The 17,942-nt window shown below is 28.0% G+C and overlaps 1 long non-coding RNA gene across 1 annotated transcript in view; it reads right to left on the reverse strand.

The window, feature by feature from the left end:
• Positions 1–4,064: 4,064 nt before the first annotated feature.
• The window catches only part of LOC129968549 (uncharacterized), a 66,015-nt gene continuing 52,137 nt past the window's right edge, over positions 4,065–17,942 (reverse strand). Inside the window, exons 2-3 of the long non-coding RNA XR_008784432.1 lie at positions 5,541–5,697; positions 4,065–4,170 (exon numbers count right to left, since the gene is read on the reverse strand). This is a non-coding gene — a long non-coding RNA (uncharacterized LOC129968549). The remainder of the gene's footprint in view (positions 4,171–5,540; positions 5,698–17,942) is intronic.

A 17,942-nucleotide genomic window follows, 5' to 3' on the forward strand; every position in this document is an offset into this window, starting at 1 on the left:
ATACTTTGGCGAAAAAAAATGTCTATGGCGTCTATCAATTTGTAGGATTATGTTACGGCTTTGGCACATCGAACAAACATACGAAGCGGTAATTATCTTAATTTTTAAAAAAAATGATGCCATTTCCACTACTGATAACTCTAAATTATAGAAGATTCAGCATGAAAATCTTGATGACCTTGACTTTATGAGTCCTTGACCTCATGGCAACTAATAGTGAGCTTGTACTAAATAAGTCAAAAGAAAACCCTTTCAGTATCTATTTCTTATTTTGTAACAACTTTCACAGTCTGTCTCTGATTTGTTTCCATAATAGCCATGAGGCTATGAGCAGGCCTTATAGATACCATACATAGTTTGTTTTGTGCTTTTCGCGTAGGTACTATCTTAAATATATTTAATTTTGTTCACATTTTATAGAATTATACTTTTATTTAAAGTATAAAATTAATGATATGAATTATTTCCTGCTTTGTTTTTTTATTATTGATGTAAAACAATAAAATTTTAATAAAAATATATCGATAACATTTAAATTTAACGATTAAAGTTCATTATTAGTTGAAATTGTTCGTGAAGATAATAAACGTAAAGCAATGCGCTCTTGCATTTTTCATATAACCTAAGATCCATTAGTTAAATAAATCTTAGTTTTTACAGCTGTTGGATTAATTTTTGAGTAATACATTTAAATAGGAAAAATAGTTCATTTTCTATAATCATGAAATATATTTAAGATTATATCAAATTACAAAGAGCCTTTTAAGCTGTTATATAAGACAAAACAAAAATATCAAGCCTTTTAGAAATAAAACATTCGATTTCGGGGTGCAATCCAGGTGCAAGTGAAAAAAAAATTAAAATACATGGGAACCCCTTTTTTCGAAAAAGAATTGCCATTTCACTAACAAAAAATGCTTTCAAAACTTTTTTTTTGAAAATATTTCTTAATTACATATATTGTAACAGAAAAGACAAAAGTTGAGTCTTAATCTATTAAAATATCAACAGCTTTTAAGCAGTTACCCACCCTTTTGTAGTTCTAGAGTGATAAGATCGGAATCACGTCCTCTTTCTGACACGCCCATTCAAGCGCATGTAGTTTTTCTCGCCAAGGAAACAGTGCAGTTTCATACTCTTTCTTAGCAATTAGAATGTCAAATATTCAGAAGCTAACCATTCTTTTTTTTTTCTTCAACAAAAATGTTCACGCTTTCAATGAGCTACTCATTGTTATGCTTGAGTTATTTCTCATTACCTTTTTTTTTTCTTGAGTAGATTGGGTATTATTTTATATTTTAAAAAATTGATAGTATGACATGAGCAAATATATACATCAATGTTAAAAGCCTTTGACAACATGCATTCATTGTTGATTTAAAATAAAGCTACGCATTTTTTTTTCTGGTTCGAAGGTTGTATTGAAACGTTCATATAAGTTGATGGAGCTATTGTTTGATAAGAAATGCAATTTAGAAAACAGCACATGAATCTGTATGTAGAATTAGATGCGATTAAAACTGTTTTAAAATAATATATAAAAAAATTATTACTTTCTTGTCTTATAATTCAGAATTATTAATAATATTAATAATTATAATTAATATTATAATATTATTAATATTAATTTGAAATTATTATCTTTCGTGTTCAAATTTTGTTGTATTCATGGGTGAAAATTAGAAAGGTTATATGGTTATACTATTCTGCGCTAAATTAGATTGAATTAATTAGAGGTAGGCGCAGTTTATGAATATCCAGATAGTTAACGAATGTTTTTTGACGAAGGATAAAATTGCCGATAAAGTGTTAATTTAATGACAAAAGATGTATTCACATTTTGTGTACTTGTATATTGCACTAAAATGTAACTAATTATTTAAACGTTATTTTTAAATTTTTTTGTTCGAGAAGTGTCTGTTGTAAAATCAAAATTTTGGATTTTCCTTGTACTTAGATGAGTTAGATCCATCAAAACAATTGAAGAAGAATGTATTTATTAAAAATATAAATAAAGAACATAAAAGAATTATAAATTTTAAAATTGAAAATTAAACGAAAATTTTAAGGAAAGAACTAAAGGAAATGAAAAAAATTGGATCTACGAAATAATGTAATAAAAAAAAGACAGTAAAAAATGTTGAAAAATTAAAAAAAAAAGCCTGAAGGAAGTTAAGAAAAAAAAATAGGAAAAATGTAGAAAATTGTAACAGGAAATTAAAGAAAGTTTAATAAAAAAAAAGTAAGGAAAATCGATAAAAGAAACTGGGAAAAATTTAAGGAAAAAAATGAGGAAAATAATAATTGAAGTAAAAAAAAAAAAATTAGAAAAATTAATTGAAAAAATAAAAGGAACAAAAATTTTAAGAAATCGTATGCATCCTTGTAGATTATGCATATTAATTATGATTACTTCTGATGATAATGCTTAGAATATGCGTCCATCGTTTTTTGGCTTTATGTCAATTGCAAATCCAAAAACAAGTTCCCAAATAAAACGCAGCTGGATTTCTAGTTCTTACTTTCAACTGAAAAATATAACGAGAAACATTTAGAATGTCATATAAAGGAAAAAATGAATTTCATTTAAAAAATAAAAAAATAAGAACTTCATCAATGCAGAACCATTCTTTTTGTTAAAATGATTTTTGATTAGTCAACTTTTCTGTGCTTTCATTAATTTAATTCAAATACTTTCTTTGGCTGTAAGGCTATGAGTTATGATGTGGGATGCAGGGGACTTCAGAAATATATTAAATGCTTTGAAAAAGAATTGTTCAAGTTTAATGTTCACTTTCGTTTCTTTTCAAATTTTACTTTAATAATATTTCAAATATTATCAGGAATCCATTTCAACTGAAAATGCCTGAACATATTTATTTGAGAAGACATATTTATTTATTTTATTATTCAGATAAAAGAAATAAGCCATAATCAATTTTTACATCATTTCTAATTGTGATTTCTTAACAATATTTTGTTCTGCAAAGTGTTTCCAAGATTTAATCTTAATCAAATAAATAATAATTGCGGAAGATTATTATATTTGCAACATAATGATTTAGAATTGTAGTTTGTATGCTTGTAAATAATAAGTTCTTGTAATCAATAACGAAAATTACAATTGCTGTTTAAATGTTCAATCCCAGTTTCGTTACCAAATGCCGTATCTTCGGTTTCCAACTTGCTATGTCATTGCTCCATGGTGCAAATAGCTGGCATTTTAAGGATTGGAATTTAAACCAATGCTGATAACTGTGGAAAACAAAAAATATTAAAGATTAAAATGAAAAAAAAAAATGCTTGAGAAACAATTTGTTTTTGCCAAGTTTGTGTGAAAAATAAAAATTGCTGAATTGGAAGAATTAATGAATAATGAATATTCAGAAATCAAGCTTTCTACGTTGTGTATGTAATTATTCGTTTCTGGAAAAGAAAAAGTGATTTAACACTCAATAGATTATTTTATACAATCTCATTTTAAAGAACTGGAAATATGATTGTCTGTTGAGTAACCTTGAAATCAGAGTAGTCTAGAACTCAGTGTAAAAACAAAGAAATGTTAAATATTTTTCACGACACAAGACTTGCGAAAACAGCATTCTTGTCTTATATATATGTATATTACGACCAAATACGGTAGCTAATTTGATACACATGCGTATATGATATTACTGAAACAGTAGGGCCAAATATGGATCTTGCGCCAGTAAACACTATAAAGCAAATAAAATAAAACATATATTATATTATATGTTCATTTGAAGCTTATTGTATAAAATTTCGCGAAATAAGTTGATGGAACGCAAAGAGATTTTTTGTCAATTGAATAGTTGATTGAATTGATTTGGATAGTTAGATAACTTAATTTGAAATTATTATTTATTTTATTTTTTAACTTAATTTGAAATTATTATTTCTTTTATTTATTTTAGCATTGAACTAAAATAAACATCTCGAGTTTTTAAAGCCTCCATGATGGAGTATTGAAAGTTTTAAAACAAACATTCGAATATGAATCCTTATGAAGTTACCTCTAACATTCTTGAATAATCGGGATCCTTCATTTTTATTACCAAAGTCGTCAATAAGTCGTCAAGTCACAGCAAAGTTTGTTGTCAAGGAACCATTGCCCGGTATCCATTTAGGTTAGTTCGAATATCTGGAAAACTGTCTTTCCTATTAGGAAACTAAATACACAGAGAAGCAAAGCAATATTAAAAAATGCAACAATATAAAGATGAATATTTCTTTGCCAGTCTTTAATAAGTAATATTACAAATTCTCAACAATATAAAGGTAAATGTTTGACAGTCTTTTATACAAATCTGCAGTTTTTGTCCGAACTTGATGAAATTTGTTACACCTGATCTTTAATGTAAAAGGAATTTAAATGTTGGATTTTTAAAGTTCAAAAGTTGATTAAAGTACAGTTAAAAAATTATCTTTTGTGCTTTTCAGTGATAACTTTCAAAAATATAATCTCACACACGCTGTTTTAATCTAAACGAATTTATCTTTTTAAGGATATCAGTATCATTTCCCTATAATTTTTTTCTGTGGTTTTGTTTCTTAAAATTTAATTTGATACAAATTTTATAATGTTTTAATTGTTAACATGAAATTCAAACTAATTTCATTGTTCATTTCAACCGTTTAATTGTGCTTTTACAGAAGCTAAAATTAAGCTAAAAAAAGTGCTTTCTTTGAACATTAACTCCGAATTAGGATTTTTATTGCCGTTTTGATTTTGTTCGCTTAATTTTTATTTAATTTATACTGGCAGTAATTTCTAGAAATCTCATGCATAATAAAGTGAAATTTTAAATAATTTTTTTCCATTTTAATAATGTTAATATTTGGGAAAGTCAGTATTCCAAATGGACAAGATGGTTACCAACGGCAGCTAGTTATTAATTTTTTTTACATGGGAGTATGCGATTGTTCGGACTACTAAAAAATTAAAGGCAAAACACAAAGGAAGAATTAGCTTGCCTAACACTGATTAATATATCTTAGAATATTTTCCTCAATCGCGCAAGGAAATAATTTTGCTCACAAAATTAAATTCCATCGAAATCCATTTAAGAAAATCCAACAATATATATAAATATCTTTGCATGAAATCATTTAATTCAAGAAGGAAATGTAACGCACTTTTAAACAATGTGGAATCTTGGTTATTGATTTTATTCGTAATCCTAAATTATCTTTGAAACTAAATGTTAATATTTAAAATCAAAGATTTCAAAAATTCACGATTTCTGTACTTCTGATCTCTTAACAAACATAAATTCATCTCATGATGCATACAGGATTTAATTTAATGGGAAATTTAGAGAATATTTTTAATTTATTTTTTCAGATGTTTATCTTCTATATTTATTTTCTTCAATTTAAATTAATTATTTCTTTAACTACCAAATTGTCATTGCTAGAAATAAATGGTTAAAAATGAACAGATAAAATAAATAAAAGGATAAAAAACAAGCTTTCAAAGATTAAAAAAACTTTATTATAACATGGAACATCGGTATTACATTGCATACAGAAGTGGAAATCCTTCTATTTTTCTTATTTAATGTCATCTTATTCAACTTCTCTGAAGTCCAAATTCCCTAAATCATGCGAGAATAGAACCTGGCTTTCTAGAATAAGCTGTTCTCGAAATCTGTTTGAACCTTTTTGAAGAGATATCTGAAAAAAAAAAATTATTATCAGTGCGATTATAATTTTGTGATTTGCTTAAACTGGAAGATTGAGATAGTTCTTCCATTCTATTAGACCTATTTCTCAAAACTTTCAGAAGTTTAAATTGAAGAAGAAATATAATTAAGCAATTCAATCATTTGTGATGATTATACTCAAAATATGTTTGACCAATCCTTAGTCTCTTTAATATTAAATTTAGTTGAAGAGACTAAAGATATATTGCAAATTATAGATTGATAAAAAATCTCCAAAGTATTTCGATTTCATTTAGAAGGAGATTATCAACGTATCTATTGGTGAACTAGTTTGAAATTAAAAGATGATGTAAAATAAATATAAATTTCTAAATCTATATACTTAGTTTATAATAAATCGTTATTATATTTCGAAAAGTTATTTTTGTATACGGTAAAAACTATTGTTTATTGCATCATAAGTGATGTAAACAAGATTTTTCCATAGTATAAACTACTCCACTGTTGAATTTTTAAGAAACCAGCGATTTAAATCATTGTTCTCTAATACGTCAATTAATTCTATGAAGCAAAGTTAACTTCCATTCGTTAAAATATATTCATTTTATAAAAGGCAATGTAGGTAGCACAATTATTGGTTCATATTCATGATAAACGCTCAATATCTAATCATTATATTATTCTGAAAAATTTCCGCAAAGATATAGGTTAAAAATTACTCAAACAAAGAGAATAAGGAAGAAATTTATGAGTTTAGCGCAAAATTGGAAGAAAAATTAATAACAGAATAAAGATGGCAATAAACAAGCTCGTACTCGATTATAAACTGGATGATAAATAATTTCCATGCATTATGGTAAATCTAGCAGGTTGTATGACCTATAATTACGAGACATTGTAAGATATCCGCCACCATATGATAATTACAACAACGAAATAAAAATTATTAAAAGCACTCCACGTGACTGACGTTGAAATTCCAAAAAATCTTCCATTTCGCAAGCTCGTCTTCGTTTCTTAACAATGGAGCGTTCGGGCACTCCAATGCCTTTGTTCACGATATTCGAACCACGTCACGTCGAAGCGAAATTTCTAAATCGTCCGGTTGGAATAATTGACGCTCCCTTCTCCAAGAGATTTAATGGAGTATCTACCCGTCACCCCCCTCCTTCCATCCATAATCGTTTTCATATCAGATCCGGAAGCTGATGATCAGACCTGAACCTGCATCTTTTCAGCAGTAAAAATAAAATGAAGAAGGAAAAAAAAAAAAAATGTGTTTTTGACACTTTCTTGCTATTGTTGAAGAACTGGGACGTTATTTCCATAATTTAAAAAAGAGATGCAGGATATAATAGGTTTGTTGTTTCGAAGGGGTTAGTTCTCTGCACCCGTTCGACGTGTTTGACCGGGTAGAAGTCGATTCGGAAGGCAGGGGCCTAGCGTTGCATATGCGCTATGAATTGTTCGGTAATGTTCGGAGATCATTACAGACACCCATCAAATAAAGAAAAAAATGAGATACTCCAAGATTAATTTTTTCAAAGGGGGGGGGGGAAGAGAAGAGAAGATTTTGTAACAGCCAATAACCTGTATAAGTAATTCGAGAGTCTTTTGAAAGACAACCGCTTTAAGTTAAGCTAATAAATTCTTATTAAATTACACACTTTCAGGTGAACTTAGAAAAATGAAATTAAATAATGTTACATTGTTTATTATTTTATTAACCCCGAAATAACGGCATTCCATATTTCTCATGGTATTTGCTCGAATTTACAGTTATTCTACATAATAATGATAAAATATTCTTTGCGAAGGTAGTACAAATACAATGAAAAATTCGAAAATTAAAAATTTATTCAGCAAAAAATATAATATTTATTCTTTGTTATCCTTTTACTTTCAAGATTAATGTGATAATTTTATAAAGAAAAAACGTTTATTTTCATATTTTGTTAAAGTTATTCAAAATCATTGATATATTTTTTATGGTTTAGAAATGACAAAATTTCTTATACGAAAATTCCTAGATTTTCTTGTTTTTACGGTCCATTATATATAAGCAAAACGCAAATGTTTCGTCAAATGCAAGACGTTTTATATACCATTTGGCAAAATTAAATAAAAAGTAATTAAATATTTTTCCATTTTGTATTTTACTATGATAAAATTTCTCAAAAGAACGATTATACCTTCTAATTTTTTGGAGAAGCCAATTACTATTATTTTGCCATCTTTGAATTTTAACCCTGTTATCCATAAAGTTGCATTCATTATTTATATCAGGATTGACTTTTGGGTTGCTATATAAATGAAAAAGAAATGATTTCTTAACAGCATATTCCATGCAAAGATAAGCAGGTTTATCGTAAAAAGGAAGCCAGGAATAAGGCATTTTTTTGGTGAAACTAATAAACATGTATTTAAATACTATTATGCTATTTTTAAGTTTTTCTAATGTCGAAATTCACAAAAGAAAAACAGTAGATTTAATGTTAACTAGAGTCAGAAAATTGTATTAGATGAAAAATTAACACATGATCATTATAACAAAATGATAGATTTGTGCGTAACGCCAGACTAAATTTTCAGAGAGTAGATTGTTTGTATGTACTATAAGCACATAGTAATTTAGAAACAAATCACAGGGGGAAGTTTCCTCGAAACTTTCTTGCATGCTGTCTAATGATTGTATTTGTGTATTATTAACCGCATGCCATTGGCGAACAATAGTTAAAAGAAAGAACTTATTACAATCTCACCTTTGGAGATTAATCGTTTGGATGCGTTTAATATAGAACTAGAAAACCGAATACATATTTTATACCTTTTTTTACGACTGACTAAAACCAAAATTTGGCAGAATTATTTTAATTGTAATAACAAAAATTATATATGAAAATCTTTGGGATTTTAAGTTATCGCGCTTAGATACTGGTGAAAGTACAGACCAACAGATGATCAAATATACATTTAGTACTAAAATTTAACATTTACGCACCTTTTAGTACACACATTTAGTACTAAAATTGGTAGGTCTCTCTAAATTTGGATATTAAATCTATGTAACAAATTTCATGTATTTAACTCTTTTCGTTTTCTAGTTATCGTATTTATTTATATTGGAAGATTATATTTTTTTAGATTGGAAGTAAGACAAACAGACTTCCTTTGAATAGATTTCGTTTAAAACTGGATAGAAATCTACTACTTTGGAGTGAAGTCCATATACCAAATTTCATCAGTCTAGATGAAAGAAGTTTGGAGTTATATTGTTCGCAGAAAGGCGAAATTCCATTTTTCGGTCTCAGGGATACCTGAAATATGGTTCATGATATTAGCGTCAAAACTGAAATCTACATAGAATTTCAGACTCACTCAATCTGTGAGAAAAATTTCGAGATGTATAATTATTATTACTATACAACTAATATTAAACATTATTAATAATTAACATAACACTTTGTACAATATATATATTGTACATAATGTTTTTGCATTGTGTACAATACATAATAATAACAAGGGAAGAAAGTTACAATCTAATAATATCGAGGAGGTTAGTTTCTGACTGTGCACGAAAACTTTAAAGCATATTTAAAACACTTCAATTTGCAGCCGACTGATGGGTGTTCGTGCTACAGTAGTGTAATCCAAGATTTTAAACATTTGTTATTTGAATGCACCAAATTTAGACCGGAAAGGCGTAAACTCAGGAACAGCCTTCTAAAAAACAGTATAGCTTGGCATCTTCATTTATCTGCCTTTGAACAGAGTAAATCATCTTTCATTTCCTATTGAACGTATATTAATAATATTCTTACTAGTATTATTTAAACCTTATTACTGTGTGTTTGACTACATATATTTGCATATATACTTTTATGCTTTTGCATTTATATTTTGAATATTTTATTTTTATTTGATCATGCTTCTTCAATTGTTTTATCATTTACTGTATGTTCAATTGTTATCATTTACTGTATGTTTCTGTTAGAATGTGAGCAGTTTTGTTTCATTTTTGTTTGTGTTTATGTATTTTCTTGTTTCCCCTATTTTTCTTAGCATTATGCTTGAAATTTATTCTACTATCAGTTGTGTACTGACTTACATTTGTGAGACTTGTGGTATGCTTGTTGGCATACAAGGAGTTCATACATCGAGAATCAAAATAATAATAATAATAATAATATGGAGGTACTGATTTGGTCTATTTCATATTTTTGCATTAAAATCACATCATTCCAATAAGATGTTTTTGTTTTTTCTGAGCCGGTTTGGATAATGATATAAGATATCTAAGAAAATTCAAGACAAATGTTAACAGGTGCTAAGTTTAGTTCCAATGTCCATTTCAGTATCTTTCACATAGTATAACTATTTTTTATCTTTTTATTCTATTAAATTTTTTAAAAGTCTTTCTTATATACGTAAACATATAAAAAGGACATATTGTAATTGTCGAAAAATTCGAACTCAAAAATTTGACGAATCTAAACGTTTCATACTTCCCAGTATCCGAAAAACACGTTTTTAGAAGCATATCTGTATGTGAATAGGATAACAAAAAGCGCTTTGAATTGGAAGAATGCAATTTAGTATGTTGCCTCTAATGTAGATTTGTAGATTTCTAACAAATTTTGAACGAAATTCATCAAGAGGAAATCTATTTTTTCTGCTATCCGAATAATATATAATAACAGATAAATATAAAACAAAGAAAGCTAGATGAATAAAACTTGGTACATAAATTAATCATCTAAAGTGTAAATATGTGTCATATTTGGAAGCAAACTCGTCAAGAAGTTGATTGTTTTTTATTTTGTATTTTCACAAGAATGTAAACTCAATGACTCAGAAATTAAACGATTTAAACATAGAAAATTTGGTGTGCAATTTTGTGACAACAATTGTTGTTCTGTGTCAAAATTTGGTTTTAATTGGTTGGAAAAGTTGAGTCCAAAATGCAAAAAAAGAACTTCTGGTACTTTAGTATTAGCTATATCCCAGCAATTTATCGTCAAAGATGACATGTTGTTAAGTTTCTAAATACTTTTCGTCAATTGCTTAAAGTTAATAATACCGAATTAAAGCTGTGAGAAAGCTATGGGAAGAAAGCTCTCCCTGGCTTTTGTTTAGCTATCTTAACTAAACTTGTATCAGAAATGAGAGAAAATATCAGCCAAGTTAATTAAGACTTTTCATTTCTTAACAGGGATATTAAAAAATGTAATTACTTCATGATATAAAATAATTTTACACGTTTGTATTTAATTTGTCATCTTTTAATATTTATAAAAATACAATTATATAGCCAATATTTTTACTCATTTAAAAGTTTTGAAATTTTTGTAATCAAGTATTGTCGATAAAAATACACTTTTTTAAATACTTCCAATTCATTTAGAATTAACAATTAAACTACAACTACAATTAAATTTTGAGTCTGTGCGAGTGGTGCCATCTGATGGTAATTTGAAAAACTGATTTCAAATTCCAAAATCTTAATAAGCATGAATTAAATTTGGAGCGAAAAATATAGGAATAATTGAAATGAAAAATTCTACCCTTCAAGTTATTGTTAAAAGTATTTTTTAAAACCTGTTTTAATGAAACTTAATGCTACATTAGCCTGAATTATATTTCACCTTAGTTTTCTAGTATTTTAAATTCCATATGATTCTTAATAACACAGCTTTTTCTAAGCGGTGGAGAGGATAGTATAGTGAAAAGAGAAACAAATAAAAAGTTTGATTTAAAAGTATTATATAAAAAACGATAATTATAAGCTGTCTTAAGAAAATACATTGTTTATTGCAAATTCTGATTCTGGCTTTTCTCAATCAAGTTACGTAAAACTGAACTGAGATTCAAATCAGAATTTTAATTTAAATTCATTTTTGTTCATATTAAATGTCTACAAATTATGAAATAATTTTGATATTATTTTTCGAATTATTCATGAAGTGGAAGCATACTAAACATTGCGTTCCGAATAGAAGCTATTCTGATAAAACACCATGCAATAACTTTAGCTTCGAATAATTAATATCGCTATTTATTTTTCAAATTCATGAAGCACACCTCATTTTTCAAGTATGAGGCAAAATATCAGTCACTTGAAGACAGTTAAACGGGTTTAAGATTAACATTGATTGAACTTTCTATTGTTCTGCTTTCTTGTTTGATGAGAAACAAAAAATAATGAAGCTTGGCTATTTTATTTTATCTGAAAATTATTCACACTCGAAGAAAAACAACCATGGTAGAGAGGTGCGGCAGTTTTTGGACTTGATATTGGTTCATATCAAAATGCTGTGAAAGGTCATCAAGTCAGGTTTGACGAGAGCCTGATTTTATTGAACTTCAATATAAAGCGAAATAATTGATTGATAAGCGAATAATGATTTATTGAAAGAAATTTAATTAAAAAATTGTTTTAAATTTTAAATTATAGTTGAAATTCTTGATAGAAACGTAATGAAAATATGTTTAAATTGATTATATTAGCCTAAGAATTTTCAAAGGTGATATTATTTTTGAGTGTGAAGTAAATATTCTGTTTTGCAGCAAAAATTGAAGGGCATAAAAAATTTCCATTTTGAATGCGGATTTAAGATTTAAGATTTCTTCGAAGCATTGATGTCGATATGATTATGCAAAATAACTTTTTGATTCTTTCATTTCATTCGTATTTAATATAATGCAAGAATGATTAAATTCATTATATTCTATTATTTGGGTTCATTTTAACATGAAAGGCGGGATATTTTAGCAAGCACCAAACTTTACTCTTGGTTTTATTATTTTTAATTCTGTATACAATATATAATATTGCAGCATTGAAAAGATGCAGTCGACTCCCCATGGCCGAATGGTCGTAGCACTTATCTCATTATCAAGAGATCGTAAGTTGGAATCCCGCTAGAGACAATGAGATTCACTGTTTGTGTAAATATTTAATTCCTTGATTTTATATTTTCCTTTATTTCATATTCCAGCAGATTCTGGAACTTTCTTTAGTTTACCAGATAAGTGTTCTGAACCTTTTCTTACTATCTCCAGAAAAGTATTCTGGAACTTTCCCTGTTAGTATAAAAGCAGAAGATCTGCCAGTCACTGTGTTCTGAGTTCAGAATTGAGTTAATAAATTTATTTAGCTCTACTTCTTGTGTGTGCCATTGAGTTCCACACTAAAGTATCTACGTGATAATATATACAGGGTGTCCTTGAATTAGTGGGCCAAACTTTAAGGCTATGTAAAATACGTATAAAGAAGCAATCTTTTGTATAAAGGGGGTCGTTAATGAAAAGTTTCGGCGGAAAATACAAGAAATGCCGAGGAAATAACGAGAACGCTCTTTATTGACATAATATTTCGTAATATAATTAGTAAGAATATTTAGAGAATATTAGTAATTATTAAAAATATTAGTAATAATATTTAGTAAGTGCCCAAATGTGCCACCACCAGCATCGATACAGGCCCAGTAGCGTCTAGCAAGTAATCAGCATATAGTCTTTCGAAGATGGCATGTGTTCCATGAACAATTCCAGCGGCGACTGAAAGTTTTGCAATGAAGTTTTTGTCCGAGTTGGAAGTCTGGTAGACACAACATCCCTGCTTGCACACTTACTTGTTCCACCTACACTTTTCATTTCCGACACCATATTGCTATACAAAAAATCCATCTTTACATGTATTTTATCTACCCTTAAAGTTTGGCTCATGAATTCAGGGACATCCTGTATATAATAATGTTTCAGTATTACAAGAAGCATTAATGACCTAGATAATACAGTAAGACATAGCAAGAATGGATCGTAGTTGCATCTTTAGCCTAATACGTAGCATTTTACGGGAATTGCCTTTATTATGACATAATTAATATTCATTAGGGGGCAGCTCCATACTGCAAAGATCGATTTTGTCGTAAATGTTTAGTTCGAACTGCATTGTTTGGGCAACATCATTAGAAATAATATTTTCTTCTGACAGATTGCAATTTACAATACTTCCAGTCTCAGCAAAACTGCAACGTTCGATAATGAACAGCTATGATCTTCCTTTAGTTCCTGTTAATTGGGCTCATAATAATTTCATCCGAAAATTTTATAGGAACTTAAATATAAATTTGGTCAACTAGTGAATTGATCTGGTGCATTGTCCTGCTGGACTCTTTGGTTAATTAGTTTGAGTTTAATGGCGCATAAACCAAGTCTAGCTATGTTATGCCAATTGCATAGTTGGTATTAAAAATATTTGCTGAGATGATACTATAAAATATCAGATTAAACAAGTGATGTTAGACGATTGTAAAATAATTTTTCAAAGCTAGTAAGACTGAAACAATGATTTGCTGCAAATGCTTAATCTAGTATTGTAGGAGTGGCATCATTAGATATAATATTTTTATCAAATAGGGTGTAATTATACTATATTTCTAGTTTCCGCATTGCTACAGTGTTCATTAATGAACAGCTTTAGTTCATTGATGAACAACTTGAATCTTCATTTCCTACATACTAGGGCCACGACAATTTCATCTAAAAATTTTACAATAACTTAAGCGTAAATCTGGTCAATCAGAGAATTTATCATAATTGTCTGATGCATTGTCCTGGTCGACTCTCCGGCTAATTAGTTAGTTTAAGTTATGGCTCAAGAACCAGATCTGTCTATGCTGCGCCAATCATATAATGTGAATTAAAAACTTTTGTTGCTATAGTATAAGATATCAAATTAAAGGAATGATATTAGATGAATATAAAATAATTTTCCAAAACCAGTAAAAGTAAAATAATGATAAAAATCATGCAAGTTAAACAAAAGGGTAAAAATCTTTTTTTTTTCCAGAAAGGTAAATATTTATAGATTGGGATATTCTCCCATTAAGTCACGTTATTAGAGGTTAACATACCCAAACACCACAATTGATGATAAGCAAAAAGCGGACATTCAAATAAAATGTATTTGACAGTTATATCAACGTGGTACACAATATATATGGTTCCTTTCTCAAAAAAGAAAAGTTGTTTATGGGTGAAAATTGTACGTCAATTGTATGTAAGCAAAATAAGATTGACTAGAAGCTTGTGGATTGAGATAAATGGCCACAATTTTATCTCTGGCTCAACTGTTGGTCTTATCATGTCTTAACTGACATCTTTTTTTCTGGAGTAAATAGAAGACAGCATTCTTTTTAATAGCTCAAAATAATGATTGCATATGTGTCTGTAACTGCTAGAGAAATCCAAGATACACTCAGAATCTTATGGAAAAACCAAAATTCCATGTACTGATGATGTGAGAATTTTATGTGAACTCATGAGCGATACTTTCTGTAGTTTCTTCGACATATGCTACTTTTATTTATGTTCTCGTACTTTTATTATAAAAAGCACTTATTTTTCCGTTTCTGGTGCTTTTTGTGCACCATATCTATCTCTTGACACTAACTTCTTGTTTGTCTCACTGATAACTCTTGCTTCTCAATGCATCTTGCCAGTCCCTCATTACCCAAAGAGGAGATAAAAGCTTCTTAAGCGAGAAGCTCTTTAAGCTTATATATATTCAATTAATTTATTACTGACATTTTTATTGACTGTGTGTGAGTGTCATGAATCAATTTGGTAAGCAGCAGTAAACATTTTCCTTTTTTCCTAACATTATTTATAGCGGAGTATCTTTAGTAAAGAGGGAAAAACTTTTCAATTAATTAGGATAGCCTAATTAGTAAAATTAGTTATTAAAAATTTAATTTCTTCCTTTAGTTGAATTGTACTGTTTAGCTGTCCAGATCTACATCCGTTGCATTTTTGTGAATATTATCAGAAAAAATAGCCAAATTACAAAGATATACACGTATTTAACGTTTTTTTAAAAGAAGTCAGGGTATTAATGATTAAAAGATATCTGAGCATCTTTACCATATGTAATGAATAGGAATAGCTTAAATACTGCATTCAGCTCATAAGTGAAGGTAAGCTAAATCTGGTGGAATCCAATCTTATCACAATATCTAATATTTATTAAGGCACGTTTGGGGCTCAAAAATAACCATGAAGACAGTTAGCCAAAGTGTTCAGAAAGAGGGACAGAAAAAAGGTGAAATTTAAGAATTGAATCATTTGTCGTTTTAATAAATGATTCTGGAAGTGAAGTGACGATGCTTAGATACAATAATAAATGTGATAATGGAACAAAAGAATTGAGAGTGATTACTCAAAGAAAATTTTCAAACTAGAGACTGAATTCCTGAAATGCGTGTCATAAAGGCGATAGGTAGGTTTCCTCTTTTGCTCATGGATCATTCTGAAAATATTGCACAAATTAGACTTACTTTCATTCTAGTAATTAAATGTAACATTCTTTATTAAAAAATATTGCTTTACAGCTATAGTTAATAATATTACAGGTTGAAAAAATTATCACATATGTAAAAAGCAGGTTGATTTTTGTTCCTAATTTATTTCACTAATTGCATAAACATTTTTATTTAGTCTATAATTTTTATTCCAATTCTAATTTACGAAAATTTCTTTTCGTTTTTTTTTTCCTTTGTCACACACACACATATATCAGTTCCTACTAGGTAATTTTTTCCTACAAGTACTATTTTTCATATTTGTATTAATTCATTACAGATTACAGATTGCAATAACAAAAAAATTGATATTAGTAATTATTATCTTTTGCATCGAAAATTTATAAGATTCAGTTTAATTAAAAATTAAAAATTTAGCAATTAATTACTGTGTTCTTTTACACATATAGGTAAAATTCAATGATAAAATTTTAGTTTTTTACATAATTCTACAAAACGATAAAACTTCTCTAAATTGACCATAATTTTGATTGCCTACTAAAAATAATAAATAATAAAACAGCTTTTCTGATACTATACAGTTGCATTGAAACCAATATATGATCTTCTAATATAAAAAGATGTTTATTTTTTATATTAGAAGACCACCGTTTAAAACATTTAAGAATAATAATTTGATGAATGAAGATTTTATAACTCAAATCAGATTCATCTAATTTTGTTGCAATGTTTTTAACTCTTCATTGTATTTAAACTAATTTCATACCTTATATACATTTATTTAATTTCAATAGTGTAAATGTGAAGTTGACTTTTTTTATTATTAAAATACACTTTTTTGAAGCATTGAAAATATTAAAGAACCAAACAAAGTTTTACAGTTTAAATAAGTTTTGTGAAACTGTTTCGTCTTTAGAGCCACCCTTATGTTTATCTCACTGAAATATTCAAACGAATCTTAAAAGACGCATTTCACCTGCTGTATCATACCAACACTCATTTTTCTTTTGATTAACTAACTCTTCGTATAGACAAGTCATTTTCTCAGAATTAATGATATAGTATATGCGTTTTCTAGAATTTAAAAAATGATGCACAACAGAATGCTGATTGTTCAAAAGAACTTGATCTAATATTTCCAGAATCCATCATTTTAGAAAATTAAACAGTCAAAGGAATTTTAAAAGGAAGAAGAAAAATGGGTGAGGCTTTCTAAATATTTGCTTCATTTATCAGTTGTTAAATAAATTGCTTTGTTTATTCTAGACTTCACGGCATTTGATTATCAACAATTCATATCGCTCGTTCTACAATCATATACGAGCTAAGAAATGTTTTGGTTCGCAGAAATTACTTATTCATTACGTATTATTCATATAAAAAAACTGCGATGTTGACATCTGTTCAGAAAGAAAAAAAAGAGTTAGAAATCATATTTTTCTTCAAAAATCAAATTTCTTTTTAAATATTCTGAGCTGAACTAGAGTTTTGTTATTTTAAACTCAGGAATAAAATGCTTTAGATTTGTATGATGATGTGATTGGAATCAGGGAAAAAAATAGAGAATGCAATAATAAACCTACATATTTTGTTATGCTATCAATGATTTTTATATATTTCACGTATTGAATAATCTCTAAGGTATTAGGCCAAAATATAAATAATGAAATTCGCGCAAATTTGATTCTAATTTTTTCTGATCGAACAAATAATAATTATGCATAGCTGTGCGCTAGATATTCATTAAATAATTATTTTTTAGTATTTTATTATCAGCGCTTTAAAGTTTATTTAAAATATTGAACTGGGAAAATGATTTATTTACGGATATTTTATCAATAAATTGGCAATTGTCTATATTTTCTAAATAAAAATTGTTTACTTTTTCAATTTATTCCGCGGTATGAAATTTTAGGTTTTTACAAAT

This window comes from Argiope bruennichi, chromosome 1 (genome assembly GCF_947563725.1).
Source record: "Argiope bruennichi chromosome 1, qqArgBrue1.1, whole genome shotgun sequence".
Lineage (NCBI taxonomy): Eukaryota > Metazoa > Arthropoda > Arachnida > Araneae > Araneidae > Argiope > Argiope bruennichi.